This window comes from Struthio camelus, chromosome 5 (genome assembly GCF_040807025.1).
Source record: "Struthio camelus isolate bStrCam1 chromosome 5, bStrCam1.hap1, whole genome shotgun sequence".
NCBI classification, from domain to species: domain Eukaryota; kingdom Metazoa; phylum Chordata; class Aves; order Struthioniformes; family Struthionidae; genus Struthio; species Struthio camelus.
This window is the reverse complement of record NC_090946.1, coordinates 6,671,133-6,685,457: the sequence shown is the minus strand read 5'-3', so window position 1 is coordinate 6,685,457 and position 14,325 is coordinate 6,671,133. Positions and strand designations below refer to the sequence as shown.

At 63.0% G+C, this 14,325-nt stretch overlaps 1 long non-coding RNA gene across 1 annotated transcript; it reads left to right on the top strand.

Moving 5' to 3' along the window:
• The first annotated feature begins 354 nt into the window (after nucleotides 1–354).
• Nucleotides 355–2,609, top strand: LOC138067387 (uncharacterized). The gene is made up of 3 exons (XR_011141248.1): nucleotides 355–526; nucleotides 1,751–1,992; nucleotides 2,258–2,609. It is a non-coding gene; the product is annotated as an uncharacterized lncRNA (long non-coding RNA).
• Nucleotides 2,610–14,325: the final 11,716 nt, after the last annotated feature.

Below are 14,325 nucleotides of genomic sequence, written 5' to 3'. Positions count from 1 at the left end.
AGAGCTCGGCACGGGCCCATATGTGCTCAGCATGGGGGTGTACAAGCCTGTAGAGCCCCGAACAGCTCTGTATGAGTCCACAGAGCCCCGTGCAGGCCCATGGAAGTCCATAGAGCCCGGCAAGGGCCCACACGAGCTTGGCGGGGACGGGGGGACAGCGAGGGGGACACTGAGGGGGGACAGCGGGGACCGCGTCCCTGGCGCCGGCAGACCCGGACCCGGACCCGCCGCCCGCTCGCCCGCCCGGCGGCGCCCACGGCCGCCGGACGCCATCTCCGGCCTCTCTCCGCTCCCTCCCGCCCTCCGCCCGGGCCGCCGCGGGGATTGGCCGGCCGGGCCAGCTGCCTCTCGGCCATTGGAGGGCGCCTGCGCGCCGCCCGCCGCTGATTGGCGCCCCGCTCCCGCCTCTGGCCGGGGGTGGGGGGAGCGAGCGGCCGGCGGCGAAGATGGCGGCGGGGTGGCCGGCTGTGTGGTGGCGCCTGGCGGCGGCGGCCGGGTCCCGTCGCGTCGCGTCGCGTCCTGTCTGGTGCGGTGGCGCGGCGCTGCTGGAGAGCGGCAGGCTGCGGGACGCGCGGCGGGTCGTGGCGCAGCGGGGGGGCCGGGCCGGGCGCGGGGAGGCGGTCGGGGCGGCCGGTCGCTCTCGCCTGGGCAACGCGCAACGGTTGTGGCAGCGCCGTTGGCAGCGCGGCGGGACCGAGCGGGACGTGCGCGATGGTGCCGGCCGCGAGCTGCTGGCAGCACCGGCGGGCGGCGCGGAGGAGCGAGCGCCGGCAGCGGAGCGCTGGGTGTCTGCGGGCGCTGTTTGCCGGCCCGTGCAGCGAGTGCCCGGCGGGCTGCGGGCGGCGCCGGAGGAGGGAGCGTTGGCAGCCGGCAGCCGGGCTGTCCGGAGCGCCGGGGAGGGGGCAGCGCTCGGGCAAGGGCTTCCCTGGCGGCCCCGAGGCGGCCGGGTGGCGCTTCCCGCCCCGCCGGGGGCTCGTCCGCTGCCGGGGGCGGCAGGTTTCCAGCGCGGCTGCCGCCCTCCCTCGGGCTTTCTTCGGGGGCGGGTGTTGGCAGGCTGGTTCCCAGCCCTGTGGGAGCCGCTGGAGCCTGGTGGTGGAGCGGCGTGTTGTGGCGCTGGCGCGGGGTCCTTCCTTGTCTGTCTCTGCCCGTGCAGAGCTTTCAGCCTGTTTTACTGGCGAGGCTGTTTTGGGGTTTCAGCTGCCTGGGGAGCTGAGAAGCGTAGTGGGAGCTGTGTCCTGTCTCTGCAAGATCTCTGTCTGCTTCCTTTGTGGCCGCTGGGAGCTGATGTGCTCACTGAGAGCTCGGTTGTGTTTCTCGGTTGTGTTTTCTGTTGCCTGGGTCAGTTCAACGTGGCCGCTTTGTCTGTCTGCGGGGGCAACTGGGGCGTGCAGCTCCCGCTGCCGGAGGGCTGTGGGGTGTTTCAGTTCCCAGTAGGTCATGACCGACTGGGTTACGCTCCCCGGGGCTCCTCTCCGCAGGTAAGGCCGGTGGGAATGTCTCGTGCCAGGGGAAGGGGCTCTCTGGGACAGCTCTGGCTGGGTTGCAGTGTACTGGAGCGTAGGAGGGGCTGGAGGACTTTGGACTTGCTTCTCTTTGGCTTTGCTTTTTGGAGTTGTTTAGCAAGCTCCCGGCCTGGGCTTCCCAACAACCTGTGCTAATACAGGAGAGGGAGTGTGAGTTGTGTGCAAGAGCTGCTGTTGCTGTGCTGTGGTGCAGTGCCAGACTCGAGAGAGGGTCTCTCCTTTTCTAGGTGTCTGGGCGTCCCCTGCAGCCCACGCAGTAGGAACGATGTGTCCCCTCGGCATTTCTGTACTGTGCCGGCGCCTTCTCCCTGAAGGCAGGCCTCTTGGTGTTCAGCGCTGTCGCCTTGCACACGAAGGAGGAAGAGAAATGGGCCTGAGCTGCGTATGGGAGGAAGAGGCTTTTTGCCCATCCCTGGCACCGTGCAGAGAGCAGCGGCGCTCGGGCTCCTTCCGAGACCTTTGAGGCCTGGTAGGTGCCAGACAAGCTATGGCTCTGGTTTTGATTTATTTCATTATTGTTTTTTAATATTTGGGGCCACTAGTTGTGTGCGTTTCTGCTCTGTTTTCAGCAGGAGCCGTGCTCTGTGGATGCGCTGAAGGCCAGAAGGCAGAGCCGCAGTGCGCAGAGCCCCAGCGCCCGCTCCCCGGGGGGGACGCGGGGTCGGGCCCGAGTGTTGAGAGAGGGAAAGTGCCTGCTCCTGCTCTTTCTTAAGAGCTCTGTTTTGTTTTCCTAGGTGCTGGTTGCTGGCAAGAGCTGCTCTTTCATCTCTTGCCCACCCCTCCCGCAGCTCTTTGAGGCCCCAGCTTCAGACTCCAGCTGCACTGAGGAAGTGACCTGCTTTCCCAGAGACCCCCCTCACCACCAGAAGGAGCAAGAATCCGGCTTTGGCCTTCACGCACCCCTCCAGGAGCTGCCGCAGCAGGAAGGCGGCCTGCGCCTGCCAGCTCGTCCTGCTCCCCAGCAGGCGCCAAGTGGGACTCGGGCACGGTGGCACCGCGCGAAGGTTTTTGGGCTCTGGGCAATAAAACTTGTCGCGAGCCCCAGCTGAGGCGAGGTGCCACGTGCTGTGTTCTGTGCGCGGTCTCTGTTCACGCCTGCTCGCAGCTTGCCGAAGGCTGCGTTCTCCCTGCTCGGGGAAGAGCTCCTGGCTGCAGCGCTGGAGCGGAGAGGGGGCAGCCGGCAGCCGGGGCCATCTCGCTGCAGTAGGTGAGAGCTCCTGTCCCAAGGGGCTGTTTCTCCTGGCCCCCAGGTTGGCCCTTCCTTTGAGCAGGGGCCCTGGCAGCCCAGCTCCAGCCCGGGAGGCAGCAGGGAAGGCCGGGGCGACGAGGGAGCAGCGAGCGCTCCTTGGCCTCAGGGCTTTGTGTGGGGGCAGCCGCTGGGCAGGGTGTTTTTGTGCCCCCACCAAAGCCCTGAGGCTGGGGAGTGGGGGGGTCTGGGCTGAGGCCTGCCCCTGCTGCCCTTAAAGGCAAGGTGGAGAGGCTTTAAGGCTCTTCAAGTCTCTGGGGGCTCTTCAGGCAACTTGGAGTCCCTTAACTTCTTCCCAAGGAACTCCCAGTTACTTGAGGAACCACCTCAGGGACTCAGCCCCCCTGGGAGACCTTCCTTCTTCAGTTCTCCCAGTTCAGCTGAGTCCCTGAGGTGGCTCTCCAAGTAACTGGGAGTTCCTTGGGAAGAAATTGAGGGACTCCAAGTTCCCTGAAGAGCCCCCAGAGACTTGAAGAGCCTTAAAGCCTCTCCACCTTGCCTTTAAGGGCAGTGGGGGGCGTGGGGGCCAGGCCTGGCCCCCATTGGGCCACACCCCCCCCCGGGAGCCAATGGGGGCCCTGGAGGCCCCTGGGCTCCCTAGCCTAAGAGACTTGTGTGGGGGCAAAAAAGCCTTGCTGAATTTCTGTCCCCACACCAGTCTCTCAGGCTAGGGAGCCCAGGGGCCTCCAGGGCCCCCATTGGGCCAGGCCGGCCCCTGCCCCCCGGGGGAGCCAATTGGGTCCAGGCCTGCCCCCGACGCCCACCACTGCCCTTAAAGGCAGGGCTGGGAGACTTTCAGAGTCTTCAAGTCTCTGGGGGCTCTCCAAGTTACTGGAAGAACCACCTCAGGGACTCAGCCCAACTGGGAGACCTGAAGAAGAAAGGTCTCCCAGGTGGGCGGACTCCCTGAGGTTGGTCTTCCAGGTACTTGGAGCTCCTTAATGTCTTCCTCAGTGCCTCCTGGTTCCCTTCAGAGCCCCCAGAGACTTTAAGACTCTGACAGCCCCTAGGGACTTGTAAGGAACTCAGCTGACCTGGGAGCCCTGCAGAAGAGAGGTCTCCCAGGTGGGCTGAGTCCCTGAGGTTGGTCTTCCAGTTACACTGAGGGACTTGGGAAGAAATTAAGGAACTCCAAGCTACTTGAAGAGCACCCTGAGGCTTGAAGACTCTGACAGTCTCCCAAGCCTGCCTTTAAGGGCAGGGGTGGGTGTCGGGGGCCGGCCTCGACCCGCCCGGCTCCCCCGGGGGGCAGGGGCAGGCCTGGCCCCACTGGAGCCGCTCCCACTCCAGGGAGCTGCTCGGGGCAAAAAAGCGCCGCGGCCTCGCTGTGCCTGGGGCGCCCTCGCTGCTCGGCCACGTGCCCCCAGCCGAGTTGACGCCCAAACCTTGGCTGTCACGAGGAACGCCCACGTCCAGCCGCGGAAAGGTCGGGGCCCCGGGGACCTAGATGGCCCCGCAGCGGCCGTGGCTGCTTTCTCCACCGCCTGGGGGCCCGGCAGGGCCGGCAACGCTGCTCTCCCTGGAGAGGAGGCTGCTCTCCCCCTTGGGCTCCGGGATCGGGTCCCTGGGGGCTGGGGGCTGGGTCCGGCCGTCTCGCTGACTCCGCTGGCGCTGCCGCAGGGCCGGGCGGGCTGCAAGGGAAAGACAAGAGCCCTTGGTGGCCCGTCCTCTGCCCGGCTGCTGACGGCTGAGCTGCCGGGCGCTGCCCGGCCGGAGAGGGCTCCGCGGGCACAGGACCGCGGCTCCCTCCTCTTCCTCCTCCTGGTGCTGGGCAGGGCAAGGGGATCGCTGCCAAACTCCTCTGCCTCCTGCCTGCCTGCAGGTGCTGCACGAGCCCCTCCCCGCCTGGCTGGGGTGAAGCCAGCAGGGTGCAGTGTTGGGGGGGGGGGCTCTGGGGTGCCCCACAAGACAATCCAAGCATCGAGGGCGCTCCGAAAGGCAACCCGAGGAGCCGGGGCGCACGGAGAAGCGAGCGGCGGGCCGAGGAACCAAACGGAGGGCTCCGAGGTGCTCTGGAAGGGGAAAAAACACAAACAAACAAACAAACAAACCACCCCCAAGGCTCTGGGGAGCCAAAAAGCAAACCCCAGGGCTCCAGCACATCCCCACAGGCGAGCAGAAACATCTCAGACGCTTCAAAAGGCAAACCGAAGCCTAGAGAGCTCTCAAAGAGCTACAGCGGGGCTCCAGGAAAAGCACCCGAGGTGGCTAGAGCACCCTGCAGAGCACCCCAAGTGCTCTGGGGTGCCCCAAAAGGCATCTCCTAGGGGTGCAGGGTGCCCCAAAAGCCACACTGAGGGTCCAGGGGCACCCTGAAAGGCACTTGGGGGAAGCAGAGCACCACACAAGGCACCCCCCCCATTGCTCTGGGGTGCAAGGAAAGGCACTCCGAGGGGGCTAAGACACCCCAAAATACACACCAACAGGTCCAGGACGTACCTAAAAGGACAAGAAATGGGTCTGCGGTGCCCCAAAAGCCGCATCCCGAGCTCTGGGGCGCACCAAAAGGCACAGCAAGGGGACCAGAAGGCACTGAAAAGCACACCAAGGGGTCTAGTGGCCCCCAAAAAGCACACCAAGGGGCCCCGGGCACCCCGGACGGCACACCGAGGGGCTGAGGCACTCCAAAAGAAACACCGGGGGGTCCGCGCGGCCCGAGCAGCACAGTGAGAGGCCAGGAAAGCCCTGAAAGACGCGGCAAACACTCTGCGGGGCACCAAAAGTGACACCGCGGGCTCCAGGGCAGCCCCAAACGCGCAACGGGGGCACCGGGGAGCACCCACAGCCCCACTCGGGGCTCAGGCTGCTCCGAAACGCCCACCGAGGAGCCCGGGGCAGCAGGAGAAAACTGCTGAGGGCGCCAGGCCTCTCCGAAAGGCCCAACGCGGGGCCAGGGGCACCCCAAAAGCCACAACAACCCGCCTGGGACCTACCAACAAGCACACGACATGGCTCTGTGGTGCCCCAAAAGCCACATCCACAGCCCTGGGCTGCCCCAAAAGCCACACCAAGGGGCCCAGCGCACACCAAAAGGCACCCTCAGCACCTCTAAGCACCCCAAGAGGCCCACCAGACATCTCCACGGCACCCCCACACACCCTGAGGGCACTGCGGGCCCCCCCTCCACGCACCCCGAGGGCCCTGGGCGCACCAAAAGGCACGGGCAGGCACCCGCGACACACCAACACGCCCACCGAGCTCCCTGGGCCACCAGGAGAGCCACAACCAGGGGCCGCAGAGGCACCACAAGGCACAGCCAGGCCTCTGCGAGCAACCACACGCACCTCACAAGCCCTGGCCAGCACCAAAAGACACCCCCGAGGGCCCAGGACACCCCCAAAGGGGCAACGAGGCCTCTGATGAGCGCCCCAACCCCCTTCCAAGGGCCACCGGCAACCCTAACGGCACCACAAACGCCTCCGGGCAGCCACCGACCCCACACCAAGGCACCCAGCGGACACCACAAAGCACACCGAGGGCTCCCGCTGCCCTCCCGGAGCACACCCATACGGCCGGGCCACCCCCAAAGGCCCCCAAGACGCCAGCGCAGCACCCAGAGGCACACCGAATGCCCTGGGGAGCACCAGCGGGCACCACGAGGGCTCTGGGGCGTCCCCAGAGGGGCAGCGACGGGTCTGGGCAGCACCACGGGGCACCTGAAGAGCCCTGCGGCGGGCACAAACGCACACCGAGGGGTCACGGATGACACAAAAGCACAACATGGGGTCTGGGCACCCCCCAAAGCTACCCCGAGGGGTCGCAGGTGCCCCAAAAGGCACCAAATGACTCAGAGGCACCACAACAGACAGACCAAGGGGGCTGGGATGGGGCCAAAAACCACCCCCAGGAGTGTGCGGCACCCCAGAGGGCACACGGAGGGCCTCGGCCACCTCCAAAAGAGCCCCAATGAGACCGCAGAGCCCCTCCAAGCTCGCCCAAGCCTGCAGAGCCTGCCACAAGGCCGTCCGAGCACGCAGAGCCTGATACGAAGCTGTCCAGGCCGCACCCAAAGGCACGCGGAGGCTCCACGGCCGCACTCGAAGGCGCGCGGAGGATCCCCAACTCACCAGAACGACACTCTGACGCTCCCCGATCTTGTAGAACGACACTCGGAGGCTCCCTGGCCGCACCCAAAGGCAGTCGGAGGCTCCTCAGCCTCCTACAACGACACTCCGAGGCTGCCCGGTCTCCTACGACGATCCTCGGAAGCTGCCCGGTCTCCTACGACGACACGCGGATGCTCCCCTGACTCGAAGGCAACACTCGGATGCTGCCCAGTCTCCTAGAACGACATGCACAGGCTCCCCGGCTGCACCGAAAGGGACGAGGAGGCTCCCTGGCCGCACCCAAAGGCACGTGGAGGATACCCGGCTTCCTAGAACAAAACTAGATGCTCCCCGGCTGCTCCAAAAAGCACACAGAGGATCCTCCGCTTCCTAGAACAACGCTCCGAGGCTCCCCGGTCTCTAGAACGAAGTTCAGAGGCTGCACGGCCGCACCCAAAGGCACGCGGAGCCGGACCGGTCGACTGAAATGACACTCGGAGGCTGCCTGGCTTCCAAGAATGACGCTCCGAGGCTGCCCGGTCTCCTAGAACAACACTCGCAGGTTGCCCAGCTGCACCCAAACGCACGTGCACGTTTCCTGGCTTCCTAGAACGACACGCGGAGGCTCCCTGGCCGCACCCAAAGGCACACGGAGGCTCCCTGGCTGCACCCAAAGGCACACGGAGGCTCCCCAATCTCCTAGAAAGACACTCACAGGCTTCCTGGTCTCTTAGAACAAAATTCAGAGGCTGTTTGGCCGCACCCAATGGCACACGGAGGCTCCCTGGTCTCCTAGAACGACACTCGGAGGCTCCTCAGCTTCCTAGAACGACATTTAGAGGCTCCTCGGCCTCTTAGGATGACACTCGCAGGCTCCCTGGCCGCACTGAAAGGCAGGCAGAGGCTCCCCAGCCGCACCAGAAGGAACGCGGAGGCTGCCCGGCCTCCTAGAACGACATGCGGAGGCTGCCTGGCCGCACCCAAGGGCACGCAGATGCTGCCCGCTCTCCTACAACGATACTCGGAGGCTCCCTGGCCACACTGCAAGGTTCGTGGACGCTGCTCGGTTTCCTGCAACGACACGCGGAGGCTCCCCGCTCTCCTAGAACAACACGCGGAGGCTGCCTGCTCTCCTAGAATGACACTCCGAGGCTGCCTGGCCTCCTACAATGACACTCAGAGGCTACCTGCTCTCCTAGAACGACACTCAGAGGCTGCCTGGCCTCCTACAACGACACGCCGAGGCTGCCTGCTCTCCTACAACGACACGCCAAGGCTTCCTGGCTGCCCGGCCGCACACACAAAGGCACGAGGATGCTGCCCGCTCTCCTAGAACAACACTCGGAGGCTGCCCGGCCGCACCCAAAGGCACGTGGAGGCTGCCCAGACGCTCACAAAGGCACGTGGAGGCTGCCTGGCCTCCTACAATGACACTCGGAGGCTCCCCGCTCTGCTTGAACCCCATTCAGATGCTGTCCGGCCCTACCAAAAGACACGCAGTGGCTAACCGGCTTCCTAAAACGACACTCAGACGCTGCTCAGTCTCCTACAACCACACGCGGAGGCTGCCCGCTCCACTAGACCGACACGCCGAGGCTGCTCGGCCTCCTACAACGACACTCCGAGGCTGCTTGGACGTCCCCAAAGGCACATGGAGGTTGTCCGCTCTCCTACTATGACGCTCAAAGGCTGCCCGGACGTACCGAAACATATGCGGAGCCTCCCCGGCCACACCTAAAGACACGCACAGGATCTCTGGCCGCACCCAAAGGCACGCGGAGGCTCCCCGGCCTCCTCGAACGACACACGGAGACTACCCGGCCTCCTACAACGACACTCCGAGGCTGCCCGGCCGTACCCAAAGGTAGGAGGAGGCTCCCCGGCCGCACAGAAAGGCACGCGGAGGCTCCCCGGCCTCCCCGAACGATACTCGGAGGCTGCCCGCTCTCCTGGAATCACACTGGCAGGCTGCCTGGCCGGACCAAAAGACAAGTGGAGGCTCCCTAGTCTCCTGCAACCACACTCAGAGGCTGCCCGGCCGCACCCAAAGGCACACGGAGGCCGCCCAGCTGCACCCAAAGGCACGTGAAGCTTTCCCGGCCTCCTACAACCACACTCCGAGGCTGCCCGCTCTCCTTCAACCACACTGCGAGGCTGCCCGCTCTCCTAGAAAGACACGTGGAGGCTCCCCAGCCTGCTAGAACGACACTCCGAGGCTGCCCGGCCGCACCCAAAGGCACGCAGAGGCTGCCCGGACGCTCACAAAGGCACGCGGAGGCTGCCTGGCCGAACCAAAAGGCACGCGGAGGCTCTCCGGCCTCCTACGACACTGCGAGGCTGCCCCGATGCACCAAAAGGCACACGGATGTTCCCCAGTCTCCTACACCGACACGCGCAGGTTGCCCGTTCTCAGCTCGGTGGAGTGGTTTCTGCCCCGATGGAGTGGTTTTCGGCCTGATGCAGTGGTTTTGGCGCCGACGGAGTTGTTTTAGGCTCGGCGGAGTGGTTTTCAGCCTGACGGAGCAGTTTCAGCCCCGACGCAGTGGTTTCAGGCTCGGCGGAGTGGTTTTAAGGTCAGCCGAGTGGTTTTGGCCCTGGCGGAGTGGTTTCAGCCCCGACGCAGTGGTTTTAGGCTCGGCGGAGTGGTTTCTGCCCTGACGCAGTGGTTTCAGGCTCGGTGGAGTGGTTTTCAGCCTGACGGAGCAGTTTCAGCCCCGATGCAGTGCTTTTAGGCTTGATGGAGTGGTTTTAAGGTCAGCCGAGTGGTTTTGGCCCTGGTGGAGAGGTTTCAGCCCCGGCGGAGTGGTTTTAGGCTCGGCGGAGTGGTTTCTGCCCTGACGCAGTGGTTTCAGGCTCGGTGGAGTGGTTTTGGCCCCGACGCAGTGGTTTCAGGCTTGGCGCAGTGGGTTCAGCACTGGTGGAGTGGTTTTAGGCTTGGCAGAGTGGTTTTGGCCCTGACACAGTAGTTTCAGCCCCGACGCAGTGGTTTTAGGCTCGGCGGAGGGGTTTCAACCCCAACGCAGTGGTTTTGGCCCTGGCGGAGTGGTTTCAGCCCCGACACAGTGCTTTTAGGCTTGGCGGAGTGGTTTCAACCCCGACACAGTGCTTTTCGGCTTCACGGAGGGGTTTCAACCCCAACAGAGTGCTTTTCGGCTTCACGGAGGGGTTTCAGCCCTGACACAGTGCTTTTCGGCTTCACGGAGGGGTTTCAGCCCCGACGGAGCGGTTTCAGCACTGGTGGAGTGGTTTCAGCCCCGATGGAGTTGTTTGAGGCTCGGCGGAGTGGTTTCAGGCCTGACGCAGTGGTTTCAGGCTCGGCGGAGTGGTTTCAGGCCTGACGCAGTGGTTTCAGGCTCGGCGGAGTGGTTTCAGCCCCGACGCAGTGCTTTTAGGCTTGGCGCAGTGGTTTTAATGTCAGCGGAGTGGTTTTAGCCCTGGTGGAACGCTTTCAGCCCCGACGCAGTCGTTTTGGCCCTGCTGGAGTGCTTTCCGGCCTGACGCAGTGGTTTACAGCCTGACGGAGCAGTTTCCGCCCCAGCACAGTGGTTTCAGCCCCGACGGAGGGGTTTTAGGCTCGGCAGAGTGGTTCCAGCCCGGACGGAATGGTTTTAATGTCAGCGGAGTGGTTTTGGCCCTGGTGGAGTGGTTTCAGCCCCGGCGGAGTGGTTTTCGGGCTCGGCGGAGTGGTTTTCAGCCTGACGGAGCAGTTTCTGCCCCGACGCAGTGCTTTTAGGCTTGATGGAGTGGTTCTAAGGTCACCCGAGTGGTTTTGGCCCTGGCGGAGTGGTTTCAGCCCCGACGCAGTGGTTTCAGCCCCGACAGAGCTGTTTTGGGCCTGACGCAGTGGTTTCAGCCCCGACGCAGTGGTTTCAGGCTCGGCGGAGTGGTTCCAGCCCTGACGGAATGGTTTTAATGTCAGCGGAGTGGTTTTGGCCCTGGCGGAGTGGTTTCAGCCCCGATGCAGTGGTTTTAGGCTTGGTGGAGTGGTTTCTGCCCGGACGGAGTGGTTTTCGGCCTGATGCAGTAGTTTTAGGCTTGGCGGAGTGGTTTCAGCCCTGACGCACTGCTTTTAGGCTCGGAGGAGTGGTTTCAGCAACCACGGAGTGGTTTTCGCCTCGGCGGAGTGGTTTTAGGCTTGGCAGAGTGGTTTTCGGCCTGACACAGTGGTTTCAGCCCCGACGCAGTGGTTTTGGCCCTGGCGGAGTGGTTTTCAGCCTGACGGAGCAGTTTCAGCCCCGACGCAGTGGTTTCAGGCTTTGCGGAGTTGTTTCAGCACTGGTGGAGTGGTTTTAGCCCTGACGGAGTTGTTTTGGGCCTGACGCAGTGGTTTCAGCCCCGACGCAGTGCTTTTAGGCTTGATGGAGTGGTTTCAGCACCGACACAGTGGTTTCAGGCTTGATGGAGTGGTTTCAGCCCCAACGCAGTGGTTTTAGGTTCGATGGAGTGGTTTCAGCCCGGACGCTGTGGTTTTGGCCCTGGCGGAGTGGTTTCAGACCCGACGCAGTGGTTTTGACCCTGGCGGAGCAGTTTCAGCCCCGACGCAGTGCTTTTAGGCTTGATGGAGTGGTTTTAAGGTCAGACGAGTGGTTTTGGCCCTGGCGGAGTGGTTTCAGGCTTGGCAAAGTGGTTTCAGCACTGGTGGAGTGGTTTTGGCCCTGACGGATTCGTTTTGGGCCTGACGCACTAGTTTCAGCCCCGGCAGAGTGGTTTTAGGCTTGATGGAGTGGTTTCAGCCCCAAAGCAGTGGTTTTGGCCCTGGCGGTGTGGTTTCAACCCCGACGCAGTGGTTTTGGCCCTGGCGGAGTGGTTTCAACCCCGACAGAGCGCTTTTCGGCTTGGCGGAGTGGTTTCAGACCCGACAGAGCGGTTTCAGCACTGGTGGAGTGGTTTCAGCCCCGAAGGAGTTGTTTTAGGCTCGGCGGAGTGGTTTTAGGCCTGACGCAGTGGTTTCAGGCTCGGCAGAGTGATTTCAGCCCCGACGGAGTGGTTTTAGGCTCGGCGGAGTGGTTTCAGCCCCGACGGAATGGTTTTAATCTTGATGGAGTGGTTTTAAGGTCAGCCAAGTGGTTTTGGCCCTGGCGGAGTGGTTTCAGCCCCGATGGAATGGTTTCTGCCCCGGCGGAGTGGTTTTGATCCTGGCACAGTGGTTTCAGCCCCGACGCAGTGGTTTTAGGCTCGGCGGAGTGGTTTCAGCCCCGGCGCAGTGGTTTTAGGCTTGGCGGAATGGTTTTAATGTCGGCGCAGTGGTTTTAGGCTTGCAGAGTGGTTTCAGCCCTGACGCACTGCTTTTCTCCTCGGCGGAGTGGTTTCAGCCCCGACGCAGTGGTTTTAGGCTCGGCGGAGGGGTTTCAGCCCCGACGCACTGCTTTTCACCTCGGCGGAGTGGTTTCAACCCCGACGGAGTGGTTTTCACCTCGGTGGAGTGGTTTCAGCCCCGACGGAGTGGTTTTCGCCTCGGTGGAGTGGTTTTACGCTTGGCAGAGTGGTTTCAGCCCTGACGCACTGCTTTTAGGCTCGGCGGAGTGGTTTTCTACCTGACGCAGTGGTTTTCGGCTTGGCGGAGTGGTTTCAGCCCTGACGGAGTGGTTTTCGCCCCGGCGGAGAGGTTTTAGGCTTGGCATAGTTTTTTTGGCCCTGGCGGAGTTGTTTCAGCAACAACGGAGTGGTTTTGGCCCTGGCGGAGTTGTATTGGGCCTGACGCAGTAGTTTCAGCCCCGACGCACTGCTTTTAGGCTCGGCGGAGTGGTTTTAAGGTCAGACGAGTGGTTTTGGCCCCGACTCAGTGGTTTCGGCCCCGACTCAGTGGTTTCGGCCCCGACTCAGTGGTTTCGGCCCCGACTCAGTGGTTTTAAGGTCAGACGAGTGGTTTTGGCCCTGGCGGAGTGGTTTCAGCCCCGACACAGTGCTTTTAGGCTCGGCGGAGTGGATTCAACCCTGACAGAGTGCTTTTAGGCTCGGCGGAGTGGTTTTAGGCTCGGCGGAGTGGTTTTGGCCCTGGCGGAGTGGTTTCAGCCCCGACGCAGTGGTTTTGGCCTCGGCGGAGTGGTTTCAGCCCCGACACAGTGCTTTTCGGCTCGGCGGAGTGGTTTTGGCCCCACGGAGTTGTTTTAGGCTCGGCGGAGTGGTTTCAGCCCTGACGCAGTGGTTTCAGGCTCGGCAGAGTGATTTCAGCCCCGACGCAGTGGTTTTAGGCTCGGCGGAGTGGTTCCAGTCCTGACGGAATGGTTTTAGGCTCAGTGGAGTCGTTTTAAGGTCAGACGAGTGGTTTTGGCCCTGGCGGAGTGGTTTCAACCCCGACACAGTGCTTTTCGGCTTCACCGAGGGGTTTCAACCCCAACACAGTGCTTTTCAGCTTGGCGGAGTGGATTCAACCCCGACACAGTGCTTTTCGGCTTCACGGAGGGGTTTCAGCCCCGACACAGTGCTTTTCGGCTTCGCGGAGTGGTTTCAGCCCCGACGCAGTGCTTTTAGGCTTGGTGGAGTGGTTTCTGCCCGGACGGAGTGGTTTTCGGCCTGATGCAGTAGTTTTAGGCTTGGCGGAGTGGTTTCAGCCCTGACGCACTGCTTTTAGGCTCCGCGGAGTGGTTTTCCACCTGACGCAGTGGTTTTCTGCTTGGTGGAGTGGTTTCAGCCCTGACGCACTGCTTTTAGGCTCGGAGGAGTGGTTTCAGCAACCACGGAGTGGTTTTCGCCTCGGCGGAGTGGTTTTAGGCTTGGCAGAGTGGTTTTCGGCCTGACACAGTGGTTTCAGCCCCGACGCAGTGGTTTTGGCCCTGGCGGAGTGGTTTTCAGCCTGACGGAGCAGTTTCAGCCCCGACGCAGTGGTTTCAGGCTTTGCGGAGTTGTTTCAGCACTGGTGGAGTGGTTTTAGCCCTGACGGAGTTGTTTTGGGCCTGACGCAGTGGTTTCAGCCCCGACGCAGTGCTTTTAGGCTTGATGGAGTGGTTTCAGCACCGACACAGTGGTTTCAGGCTTGATGGAGTGGTTTCAGCCCAAACGCAGTGGTTTTAGGTTCGATGGAGTGGTTTCAGCCCGGACGCTGTGGTTTTGGCCCTGGCGGAGTGGTTTCAGACCCGACGCAGTGGTTTTGACCCTGGCGGAGCAGTTTCAGCCCCGACGCAGTGCTTTTAGGCTTGATGGAGTGGTTTTAAGGTCAGACGAGTGGTTTTGGCCCTGGCGGAGTGGTTTCAGGCTTGGCAAAGTGGTTTCAGCACTGGTGGAGTGGTTTTGGCCCTGACGGATTCGTTTTGGGCCTGACGCACTAGTTTCAGCCCCGGCAGAGTGGTTTTAGGCTTGATGGAGTGGTTTCAGCCCCAAAGCAGTGGTTTTGGCCCTGGCGGTGTGGTTTCAACCCCGACGCAGTGGTTTTGGCCCTGGCGGAGTGGTTTCAACCCCGACAGAGCGCTTTTCGGCTTGGCGGAGTGGTTTCAGACCCGACAGAGCGGTTTCAGCACTGGTGGAGTGGTTTCAGCCCCGAAGGAGTTGTTTTAGGCTCGGCGGAGTGGTTTTA